We start from the raw sequence: 12026 nt of genomic DNA, 5'->3' as shown, positions 1-12026 counted from the left end.
TTGTGAGAGTTCTGATCTGTAGCCCACTGATTGATATCCTTAGTCCTCGTTCTCCTGAATGCAGGAATTATTGCTTACATTACAAGGCAGATGGGCTCCAAATTCTTAGCTTGTTCCCAGTACGTTGGCAGAGTTCCTCTCCCTTGCAGAGTGTATATGCTGTCACCTTCTCCCCACGTGGTCCAGTCCCTTGTTTTCCTCCTTGAGGAAGAAAATTGTATTTTCCATAGCTACTGTCTCCAGGACAGATACGGCTGCAGGCTGGCCAGCCAAAAGCTACACAATTTCAAGTGATCTTGCTTAATTATTTCCCTCCTCCCCCCAACTCTCCCCACCCCAAGGGTTTCACTGTGCAGCCCTGGCTATCCTGGAACCCGCTCTGTAAACCAGGCTGGCTTCAAACACACAGAGATCCAACCCAGTGCCTGGGATCCATCCCCCAGCTGATCTTGCTTAGCTCTCTCTCTTCTATTTTCAACCCATGCTTTTTAAAAAGGCCATTAATTATGGAGCACTGTCCATGTTAAGAACCTTACGTTTGTTGTCTACCAAGAAAGAATGTATGAGCTAGACATCGTTACTACACGTTTTACAAGTCGTAAAACCCAACCTCAGGGTGATGAAAGGCCACCTGTAAGGATGGATGGACGTTAAGTCCTCTTTAATGAAGAACTAAACTGCAAGGAGGACTTTTAGTTCTACTAAATATACACACTGAAAAGCTGTTCATCTGAGGCTGGAGCGCTGGCTCAGCAGTGAAGAGCACTTATTTTGTAGAGGACTCTTCTTTAGTTCTCAGCACCCCATATGGTAGCAGCTAAGAATTGTCTGTAACTGACGCCCTCTTCTGGCCTTCTCAGGCACTGCATGGACATGCAAGCAGACATGCAAGCAGAACACCCATACACATAAAAGAAAAATAAGTAACATTTTAAATCATTATCTGACCTTTACCAAGGCCTTAACAACTGAATTTGTACCTAAGCCCCTGGTCCTTACCCCCAGCCCAGTAAAGTGAAATGTCATGCTTATGGCCAATAAACTTGAAGCTTTTTTTTTTTTTTAAGATTTATTTATTATTATACATAAGTACACTGTAGGTGTCTTCAGATGCACCAGAAATGGGTGTCAGATCTCATTACGGGTGGTTGTGAGCCACCATGTGGTTGCTGGGATTTGGACTCAGTACCTTTGGTACAGTACCTGCTGAGCCATCTTGCCAGCCCCCACTTGAACCTTTTTTTTAAAAAAAAAATTACTTATTTCATGTACATGAATACACTGTTGCTCCCTTCAAACCCACCAGAAGAGGGCATCAGGTCCCATTACAGATGGTTGTGAGCCACCATGTGGTTGCTGGGAATTGAACTCAGGACCTTTCCAGCCCCCAAACTTGAAGCTCTTAACAGTGATATTTTGCTTGGCTTTTTAGAAATCTAAAACTCAGCCCCCTCCTCTAGTCAGGCAGTTCTAATGGAAATCTTGGTGCCCCGAGAGACCACTGACAGACACAAGCTTTCGTGGAGCCTTCACAGCATCCTCTGCTTCGGAAATTCCTGATCCTTCCCTGGGAGGCCATCTGCTTCCTCTACCCACATCTGCCCAGCTGAACCACTGTAGCTTTCAGAGGAGCCAGACTGCTGGGGAGTGGAGGGGAGAGGGAGAGGGAGGGAACAGAGGCAGGGACTTGAACAAGTGGGGGAGGATCAGCCCCAGCCATTTTCTCAGCAGGAATTTTCCCAGACTCCCCTGACCTCTCACCCCAACCCGCCTCAATGTGAAGATCCACACTGCCTCAGCCATCAAGGACCAGCAGCTGCCTTTGCAGCATCTGGGGCATCGTCATGGCAACCATGCCAGGCAAGCTTGGGGTGGGCTCTTTAAAGTCTTTTATTGTATTCTACCCCCCCACCCCACCCCAAACACAGCCTGATTCTCTTAGTAACTTAGAGCCTGAGCAGATTGGAATGTCCCAGAAGAGGAGGGACTATTGGTCCTCACAGTGTCTCTCAAGTTCGAGAACACGCCTCCGGTGGTAATCTCACCTTTCTTCCAACAGTCTAGTAGAAGACTCAAGCTCTCTGTCCCTGCACCCTCGAGAGCGCCTGCTCACACTCTCAATGTCCGTGGGCATTTCTTATCTTCCTCACTTGGGAACGAAGGATTGGGGTGGGTCTAGACTCCTTCCTCTGCTCGAAGTTGCGCCTTCCTGCATGGGTGGGGGTGGGGATGCTCAGGGCTTGGTGACCTAGACCGAGGCCTTGTGTGGGTGATTAGCTGTCACATTGGGTCTAAGCTCCTTACCCTCTCAATCTAGTTTCCCCATTCCCAGATCTAATCCACAGGTAGGGGGATGGGACTTGAAGGCACAGGCAGAACTAAGCAGTCTTGGTGGGTCTCTAGCTGATTTAGCACCACACCAATAGTGGCTGTGGGAAGTCCACCACGCTGTCTCTGTGAGCCTCTTTGCTTTTGGTGCGCTTCCTGCCTCGCCCTGCCTTTGAGCATGCGCATCTGTGCCTTTTCCTGTGGACAGTCTCTGCTGACAGACCTGGGCCTCTGTCTTCGAAGCTGTTGGTGGTGATGGAAGGCACTGGGTAATGAGTCATACGAGTCTCCAGAACAGGACTGTAATTGGGGATGGGACATGGGGACACAGACTTGCAGGGGATGTGTGTATTAGACAACACCGAGTTTAAACGGCAGTCTGTGTGTGTGAGAGTGATTGGGTGTTTGACGAACACTGGCTCATTTGTATTTGACACGGATTGGGTGGCTCTAAATTTTAGCTAATACAAGATTATCCCAATGATGCAAAAAAATAGCCATTCAAAAGGAATTTGGGGAACAGCAGATAGTTTTAACTGGGGCAGTTTGAGCCCCGCCCTATGGATGTTTGCCTGTAACTGGACACATTTTTAGTTGTAGAACCCTGGGGAGGGGGAGGTTACCTGTCAGACTTCGAAGATAAGGCACTATCTTCTAACAGGAAGCGGCCATGGGTGCCACCCACTAGTCTATAAGAGTCCAGGACAGCTCCCCACATTAAAGACTTGTCCACTTCATTAAAGACTTGTCTGCCTAGGAAAGAGAGAGAAGCTTGTATCTATCAGCGGTCTCTTAGGGCACCAAGGTTTCCATTAGAACCGCCTGACTAGAGAAGGGGGTTGAGCAGCTAAGCTAGTGTAGGAAGATATGTCCCTAGCTGTGAGGGTTGTGGGGAACTTGGGGTGACATAGCATCTGATTCATCAGGGTTATGGGGCACCATCTTCCAAACGAGGGTGATCCGTCCGCCTCAGAAACACGCCTGCTGAGCGCTCCTTCCCTTTGAAGTGTTCTTAACAAGGAGGTTAAGATCCAGCTTGGTTTTACCAAGACTTTGTCTTACTCCAAACTCATATCAAAATAATGCTCAACACTCTTCTATGCACCAACCATTTGATCCCAAACGGTTGTAACTCCAGTTTAATTAATCCCGGGTCTATTTTGTTCCAGACTGTATCTCCCACAGTCCTTTTCTGCAGACTGTCATCAACAAACAGAGCATTACCCAAGGTGACTGGCTGCTTATACCCTAACGTGGCTCCGACTTTTCCATCCAGATGCTCCCTATGTAACTCATGTTGGCTGGGGCTGGCATATGGATATAATTTCTTATTCTACTTAGTATGATTTTACTTTGGAATATAAGAAAAAGAATGGGTGTCAGGTGTCAGTCTGAATTTTCTACAAGATTTAATGAAAGATGATAACACCAATGTGTGCTTGGTATTTTCTAGTACTGGATCAGTCCTATATTGTGTGTGGGGGGGCAGTGTAGGCCTGATTTTTATTTATTTTATTTTATTTTATTTTATTTTATTTTTGGGGGGGGTGGTTTGAGACAGGGTTTCTCTGTGTAGCCCTGGCTGTCCTGGAACTCACTCTGTAGACCAGGCTGGCCTCAAACTCAGAAATCCACCTGCCTCTGTCTCCCAAGTGCTGGGATTAAAGGCATGCGCCACCACTGCACAGCTTGATTTTTCATTTTTTATTTTTAGGCAGAATCTTGTTTTCTAGCCCAGGCTGATCTTGAGCTTATGATCCTCTTGCCTCATAAGAACTGAGGTTCAGGTGTCTACTTCTGTCTCTGGCTGGCCCTCAATCTTCTGGAATAAGGGTTGCCCTCACCATTTTAACACGGAAGGTAGTGATATGACCTACCTTGGAAAAGGGCTCACAGTCTTTTCCAAGTCCATGTAGCTAGTAATCAACAGAGCCAGGGCAGAGGTAGCCTGGCTTAGACACATGCACCCTTGGCACCAGGATAGCAATCAGAATGCATTTATGCTTGGCAGCTAGGCCAGGTTGATGTTAACATCCATAACAAGAGGTACTGTTCTATTAGTGAGCAAAGTTCAGGCACAGAAATGCTTTCAATTCAAAGAGTCACTCATTTTTTTTTTTTTTTGTTTTTTGTTTGTTTGTTTGTTTTTTGTTTTTTTCTAAGATCAAGTTGTCCTAATAACATTAAGCCACCCATGCGGCTCTTCTTACCAGACAAATAAGAGACTTGTGGTGACTTTAGACAACAACCTTGGTGGGTGGGGGCAGCAAAGGTTGGTCATGGGAAGAAGGATGGTAGGAGAAAGGAAAGAAGAGGAGAGGTGGTCGCGGTGGCACCAAACTAACTTGGTTGAGACAGGTGCCGTGTCACAAGCTAAGTACATAGATCATTCTTAAGGTTTGGATGACGACCCAAGACCCAACTCAGCACTGTGATTTTTTCTGGGTTATTATTAAAGAACCATCACAGTGACTCCAATGTCACTAACAACACGTCCGCCAAAGGTCATATCATCTTAAGGGAAAGAATGCCTGGGTCAAATTGTGAGGATCCTGCTGTGGAGCCCCAGGGTCAGGGAACTGTGGGTACAACTGGGTCCAACTTCCTTATCAAGCCAAGGGTTTCTTCCTTGGGTGAGGTACAGTTCTCTGGAACTGTGCGGGAAGGTTGGAGGGGAAAAAAAAGGAATTCACAAAAGCCATTCAGCATCTAACTTCTGTTAGAAGTGAGATTGTAGTGCCCTCTCATGGAAGCATCCAGAACTTAGGTGGTATCAGTTTGGGGACTTGGCAGAGGGGGATTGGCTGAAGCCATCAAAGAGAAGATAATTCATTGGAGGCTAGGTGTCAGAGAAGATAAGTTAAGGTTCTTCCTCAGTAGGGAATTATTTGTCCTAAAAATAAATGTTCGGAGACTGAGCCTGTCTTTCATATGATTAGATTTATAACTGCTTGGTTAATACTGTGTGTTTTGGCTTCATCTGGATGGCTTCCACTAAGTACGTAAATGAATAGCTTTTTTTTTGTTAACCTAAATTTCTCTGGGAAAAAAATTGTGTGTTTGGCCGAGGTGTAATGAGTTTAATTTATGAATCACAGTAAGATTTGTCTACAAATTAGACATGCTTAAAAGTTAAGTATGGTAATGACATTTTTCTTTTGTATGCAAATAGTACATGAATATATTAATTTAATGAACTTTATTGAAGTAAATAATTCATGCAGAAGACTGTATTAATCACAGGTTATGCATAATTACCACTTGAACACATCTGTGTAAACCTGACTGGCTGAGTCTGCTGGGGAATGCTGTAACACAGTACATCAGCAACAGACTCATTTCTCACAGCTGTGGATGTTGGGACATTCAGAAGCAAGGTGCTGAAAGGGCTGGCTTCTGGTGAGGGTTTTCTTCTTAGCTTGCACATGGCCACCTTCAAATTACAACCAGTAATGGCTTAAGGATTCGGGATGAGGCCTCTGCAGGTGTCAGGAGGATGCTGCTCACAGTGACTAACTAGGAAACTGTTTTGGGCACACCCCTAGCTACACTCCTTTTGGTCCTCCCCAGGTAAGCAGAAGCCAGGGGAGTTTCAGTTGACTTTGAACTTCATTTAGTTAAGGTTAGACAGCACAGGCTCTTGTTTTCATGAGCCTAATCTTGTTGTGTGCAGTGGCTTCTCTGTTTTCACTATGGTATGGTATTCTGTTGCATGAATATGTTGTCATGTGTGCATTCTATTTTTTCAGGTCTTTTGTTTTGTTTTTAGGACTTCTGTTTGTTTGTTTTTAAGATTTATTTATTGTGTATACAGCATTCTGCCTGCATATATGACTGAAGGCCAGAAGAGGGCACCAGATCCCATTACAGATGTTTGTGACCCACCATGTGGTTGCTGGGAATTGAACTCAGGAGCTCTGGAAGAGCAGCCAGTGCTCTTAACCACTGAGCCATCTCTCCAGCCCTTGTTTTTGTTTTTCAAAGGAGGATTTTTTCTGTGTAACCTGTGCTGTCCTGGAACTCACTCTGTAGACCAGGCTGGCCTTGCACTCAGAGATCATCCTGCCTCTGCCTCCTGAGTGCTGGGATTAAAGGAATGCACCACCACTGCCTGGCTCAGTTTTTCAGTTTTAACCTGTTGTAAATAACGTGCACACATCCAAGGAGTGGAATTTGCCTCCAACCCTTTTACAAATGTTTATAGTTGACATCAAATGGGGTTGTACCAATTTCCAGTCCCACCAGCAGGTCAGCCATGGGGAAAGTACATACAGTGCAGCGACTGGGAACTTCCACAGACCATTTTCCTGAGAGAACCAGTTGTTAGTTATTAGCAAACACTCCACACACAATTCCCAAGTTTCCATCATTTGGGTGGTATTGGTTTTTTTTCTCCCTAAAGAGAAATAATAGTAATTAACTAATGGGGGGGGCTTGCTGGGGAAATCAAGGGTTTCACATGTGCTAGGCAGGTACACTATGTTACAAACCCAGTCCCTATGCAAAACAACTGTGCTTTTTGAGACAGCTTGCTCTACATAGCTCTGGTTGGCCTGGAACTTTAGGGCATGCTAGCTTCAAGCTTACAACAATCCTTCTAAATGCTGGGACTACCAGCATGTGCCATATATCTGATTCGATCATTCTCATATATGTGTGTATCTGTATCTGTATCTGGACATATATGAATACATACATATATAAAATGATAAAATGTGTGCTTTGCCTACATGCATGTATGTCTGCTACATGCATGCCTGATGTCTGCAGAGGTCAGAAGAAGGTCTTGGATCCCCTGGAACTGGAGTTACAGACAGTGAGCCACTATTTAGATTCTAAGCACAGAACAAATGGCCTTAACCACTGAGTCTAGCACCCCGACTCAAAATTTTTATTCAATATTTTTAGAATTCTAATGTAAAACAGAAATTGAAAAAAATCTTAATTTTTTTTTGTCAAGCCTAACTATTTAAGTCAGACATGTCTTATTTTATAGAATGCTTCTATCTATATATACACAAACCTCCAAATTTAAAAATGAGAACATTCTGTTTCCAGCTCCTCACACATCCTCTTTTTCTTTCTTTCTCCACTGTCCTCGTGTGTGTACTTGACTCTCTTCTTGCCATGATTTCTTTCAAGAATTCCAGGACCCGGCTGGGCAGCCAGTGAGGTTCTGTAATTCCAGCACTTGGGAGGTAGAGGATCAAGAGTTCAGAGTCATCCTGGGCTACACTGTGGATTTGAGGCTAGCCTGGGGTATATGAGATTGTGTCACACAAAGAAAAAAAATCGCCCAGGGCAGTGGTGATGCATGCCTTTAATCCCAGGACTTGGGAGGCAGAGGCAGGTGGATTTCTGAGTTCCAGGACAGCCAGGGTTACACGGAGAAACCCTGTCTCGAAAAACAAAAACAAAACAACAACAACAACAAAAAAAAAAAAAAAAAAAAAAAAAAAAAAAAAAAAAAAAAAAAAAGAAAAGAAAAGAAAGAAAGAAAAAGAAAAAGAAAAAGATTAAAAAAAAAAAAGAACTTTGGATCAAGCAATTCCTAGTCAAGACACAAACACAAAATTGCTCCATTCCCCAAAGGGTTCATATAAGAACTGATAAAAATGAGAGTTAGATTCAGAGGGGACACTGGAGAAGAACCCAGATGGAATTGCAAGGAACTACATGTGAGATAGCAAAAATATGTACTCAAGGCCTCTGTTACCTGATCACTCCAAGCCAAACGTGACCATGGATAACAGACATGCTGTCCCAAGTGTATCTCTCATCAGAAGTCCGGGAAGAGCTCAACATAGACCGCTTTGGAACAACTCAAGTCTCCATCAGCAGTAGAATGGGAAGGTTTTTTTTTTTATAGACTTATTTATTTTATGTATATGAGTACACACTGTAGCTGTACAGATAGTTGTGAGCCTTCATCTGGTTGTTGGGAATTGACCTTTTTTTAGGACCTCTGCTCCCTCTGGTTGGCCTTTTTCGCTCCAGCCCAAAGATTTATTCATTTATTTTTTAATTTATTTTTATTTATATGAGTACACTGTAGCTGTCTTCAGACACACACCAGAAGAGGGCATCAGATCCCATTACAGATGGCTGTGAGCCACCATGTGGTTGCTGGGAATTGAACTTAGGACCTTTGGAAGAGCAGTCAGTTCTCTTAACCACTGAGCCATCTCTCCAGCCCCATTTTTAAAAATTTATTGTTTGTTTGTTTGTTTGCTTATTTATGTATTTTGTGTGTAGGTCAGAGGACAACTTGCAGAAATCATTTCTTTCTTTCCACTTTGGACTCCCTGGGAGCATGGAGACAGGCACCTTTACCAGATGAGCTATGTCAGTGCCTCTTGCATTCATTCATTCATTCATTCATTCATTATTTTATGTGTATTGGAATTTTGCCTGCACGTATGTCTGTACACCACTTGCATACCTGGTGACTTCAGAGACCAGAAGAGAGAGTTAGATTCCTTGGAAGTGGAACTACAGATGGTTGTGAACCACTATGGGGGTGCAGGGAATTGAACCTGGAGCCTCTGGAAGAACATCTGAAAAGGAAAATAAAAAAATTTAGCAGGAACTTGCCCACGTAAGCCTGGGATTGAAAGAGTTAAATTTGAGACCAGTACTGAAAACCACAGGAGCCAGGCCTGTAAGAAGATGGCTGGGCCAGGGAAAAACTGTTAGGGGAGCCCAGACCAGGGGAGTGCAAATCTCAGAGATAAGGCAAGGAGGTGCCCAGAACCCAGGCGCCTGAGACACGCCTGGCCAGACATTGAGTGATGGACCCTGGGCCATCTGGTTTTCTTAAGTATTAGCTAAGGGTCAATTAGGAACCTTGAATAAGCATTCCTTTTTCACTCCCCATTTTGGAATTCTCAACTCTGATCTGCACGAACTACATTTAAAATAGCCAATCATGTATAGCCACACCAATTCCTTTGTCTCCCCAGACCTTTTTCCTATAAAAGTCCTTAACCTCTGGGTCTCGTGGTCAATTCCTGGTCTCCTGTGTGAGATTGGGGGTCGAACCAGAGCTCTGAAATAAAAATGCCTCATATTTTTTACATCAAGACGGCCTGTTCTTTGGGTGCATGCCTCCCAGGACTTGAGCGGGAACTCCCTATGGGGTCTTTCACATCTAGTGTGTATCCAGTCTTCTTTCATTTTTTAAAAAAGACTTTATTTACTTATTTTATATATATAACAAGTACACTGTAGCTGTTTTCAGACACACCAGAAAAGGGCATCAGATGGCTGTGAGTCTCCATGTGGTTGCTGGGAATTGAACTCAGAACCTCTGGAAGAGCAGTCAGTGCTCTTAACCACTGAGCCATCTCTCCAGCCCTCCAGTCCTCTTTCAAAAACTTTAATTAAATTATATTTGTAGTACTAGAGATAGAATGGAGGGCCTCATGCCCGTGAGCCAGCAGCCTAGCTCAGGTTGGCAGTCTCCCAAGGTCAAGAATACACTGAGGCATTGGCTTTGGAACAAAAAGGGTGTGGTTGGGTGTGGTTCTGTGGGAAGAGTGCTTATCTAGTATTAGAGCTCGGTTTTCTGTTGCTGTGATAAACAACTTGGGGGAAGAAGGGATTTCAAAGCTGGAACCTGGAGGCAGGAGGCTGACTAAAACCATGAAGGCCACTGCATTCTGGCCTTCTTCCTCTGGCTTGTTTAGGTACCCAACCCCCGTCCCCGGGCAGGTGGATGTGGTGGTTAAGATAGGTGTCACTATGTACCCCTAGCTGGCCTGGAACTTTCTATATAGGTCAGGCTGGCCTCAAACCCACAGAGATCGGGCTTCTGCCACCCAAGTGCTGTAATTAAACATGTGGGCCACTACGCCCAGCACAGCTACCTCCCTTACACAGGCCAGGCCCACCTCTCTAGGGATGGCACTGCCCACAGTGGACTGGGCCCTCTTACATAACTAGTCATCAAGAAGATGCCCCACAGACATGCCCAAAAGACAATCTGATAGAGACAATTCCTCAAACGAGGGTCCTCTTCCCACATGTGCCAACTGAGAAACAAGATTCCAGTCTGGATCCAGGTGATGGCAGGATCGACTTATTTGTTCAATTGTATTTAGATTATGCCCTAATAAAAATTAAAAAACAAACAAACAAAACTCAAAACAGCTAGCCATCACACTTAGCATGCATGCACAAAGCCCTATGCCTGATCCTTAGCCCCCCATAAAACAAGGCATGGTGGCACATACGGGCACTCAGCACTCCGGAGTCGCAGCAGGGGGATTCACAAATTCAAGGTCATCCTCTGTTATGTAAGATCCAGGGCAGCTTTGGTCACAAGAGATCCTATCTCAAAACCACAAAAGCTACAAACAAAAAGAATGTTATCTTTTGTTTCTACAAACCACCTCTTGTGTACTTTGAATGGAAAGATCCCATCTTTAATCCCAATACTTGGGAGGCAGAGTTCTGAGAACTCCCAGAACTCTGATCTCTGAGTTCAAGGCCAGGATGGTCTACAGAGTGAGTTCCAGCACAGCCAGGGATAGCCAGGGAGAAACCTTATCTCAAAAAAACCAAAATAAAAGAAAGAAGTGAAGACACAGAAGAGAGCACACAATTGATTACAACCAGTAGAGTCTGAGCTCTCGTCCGGCTAGTCCACAGAGGGGCAGACTGGTCAGGGTGACCTAGAAAGTGGCACTACCTTGCAGAGGACAGGAGAGAGCCTGCTAGAATCCTGGGATTGTTCCAGTCTGGATCCAGGTGATGGCAGGATCGACTTATATGTTCAATTGTAGTTAGATTATACCCTAATAAAAATTTAAAAAACAAAACAAAACTCAAAACAGCTGGCAATTATTCAGAGTAATGTCAGCGATAGCTGCCAATTATGCTGACTGATGTCTTTAGGGACAGCCCTGCCTTTTTCCGATGTTCACTTGACATTGCAGTGTCTGCGTGGAAATACCATTCATTGTCCTGGTTTCCTCTCTGTTGCAGAGATGAGAATACTCTAGCTGAAAGCAGCTTAGAAGAGGAAAGCATTTATTTGGCTTACATGTCCAGATCACAGTACACATTGAGGGAAGTTGGGACAGAAATGAAAGAGGGAATCCGAAGTAGAGGCCAGGGCTGAATGCTGTTTTCAGGTTGAGCCACTTACAAGCTTACCTGCTAGCTTCCGTATACAGCCCAGGACCACCTGCCTAGGAATGGTGCCACCTACAGTGGGCCAGGCCCTATTGTATCAATTAATATAAATTTTACCCGGACCAGCCAATTTGATCTAGATAATCCCTCAACCAAGAGTTTCCTCTTAGATGACTCTAAGCTGTGCCAAGGTGACAGTTAAAGCTCATTAAGATGACAAATTTTCCTCTTTAAAAAATTTAAACCAGGGGCTGGAGAGATGGTTTAGTGGTTAAGAGCACTGACTGCTCTTCCAGAGGACCTGAGTTTGATTCTCAGCACCCACATAGTGGCTAGGAACTGTCTGTAACTCCAGTTCTAGGTCTTCTAACTCCTGGACTTCATAGGCACTGTACACACATGGTGCAGAGATACCCATGCAGGCAAAACGCTGCATGCATAAAATAAAATAAACCTCAAAAAATCAAAATAATAAACCAAAAAGTTTATAGAACCAAATTTCCTATATACTGATTAATGTTAATCCATTGTCAATCCATAAGCACAATACGTACCAGGAT

The sequence above is a fragment of the Mastomys coucha genome, unplaced genomic scaffold, assembly GCF_008632895.1.
Source record: "Mastomys coucha isolate ucsf_1 unplaced genomic scaffold, UCSF_Mcou_1 pScaffold18, whole genome shotgun sequence".
NCBI classification, from domain to species: Eukaryota; Metazoa; Chordata; class Mammalia; order Rodentia; family Muridae; genus Mastomys; species Mastomys coucha.
Note: the sequence above shows the minus strand (reverse complement) of the source record.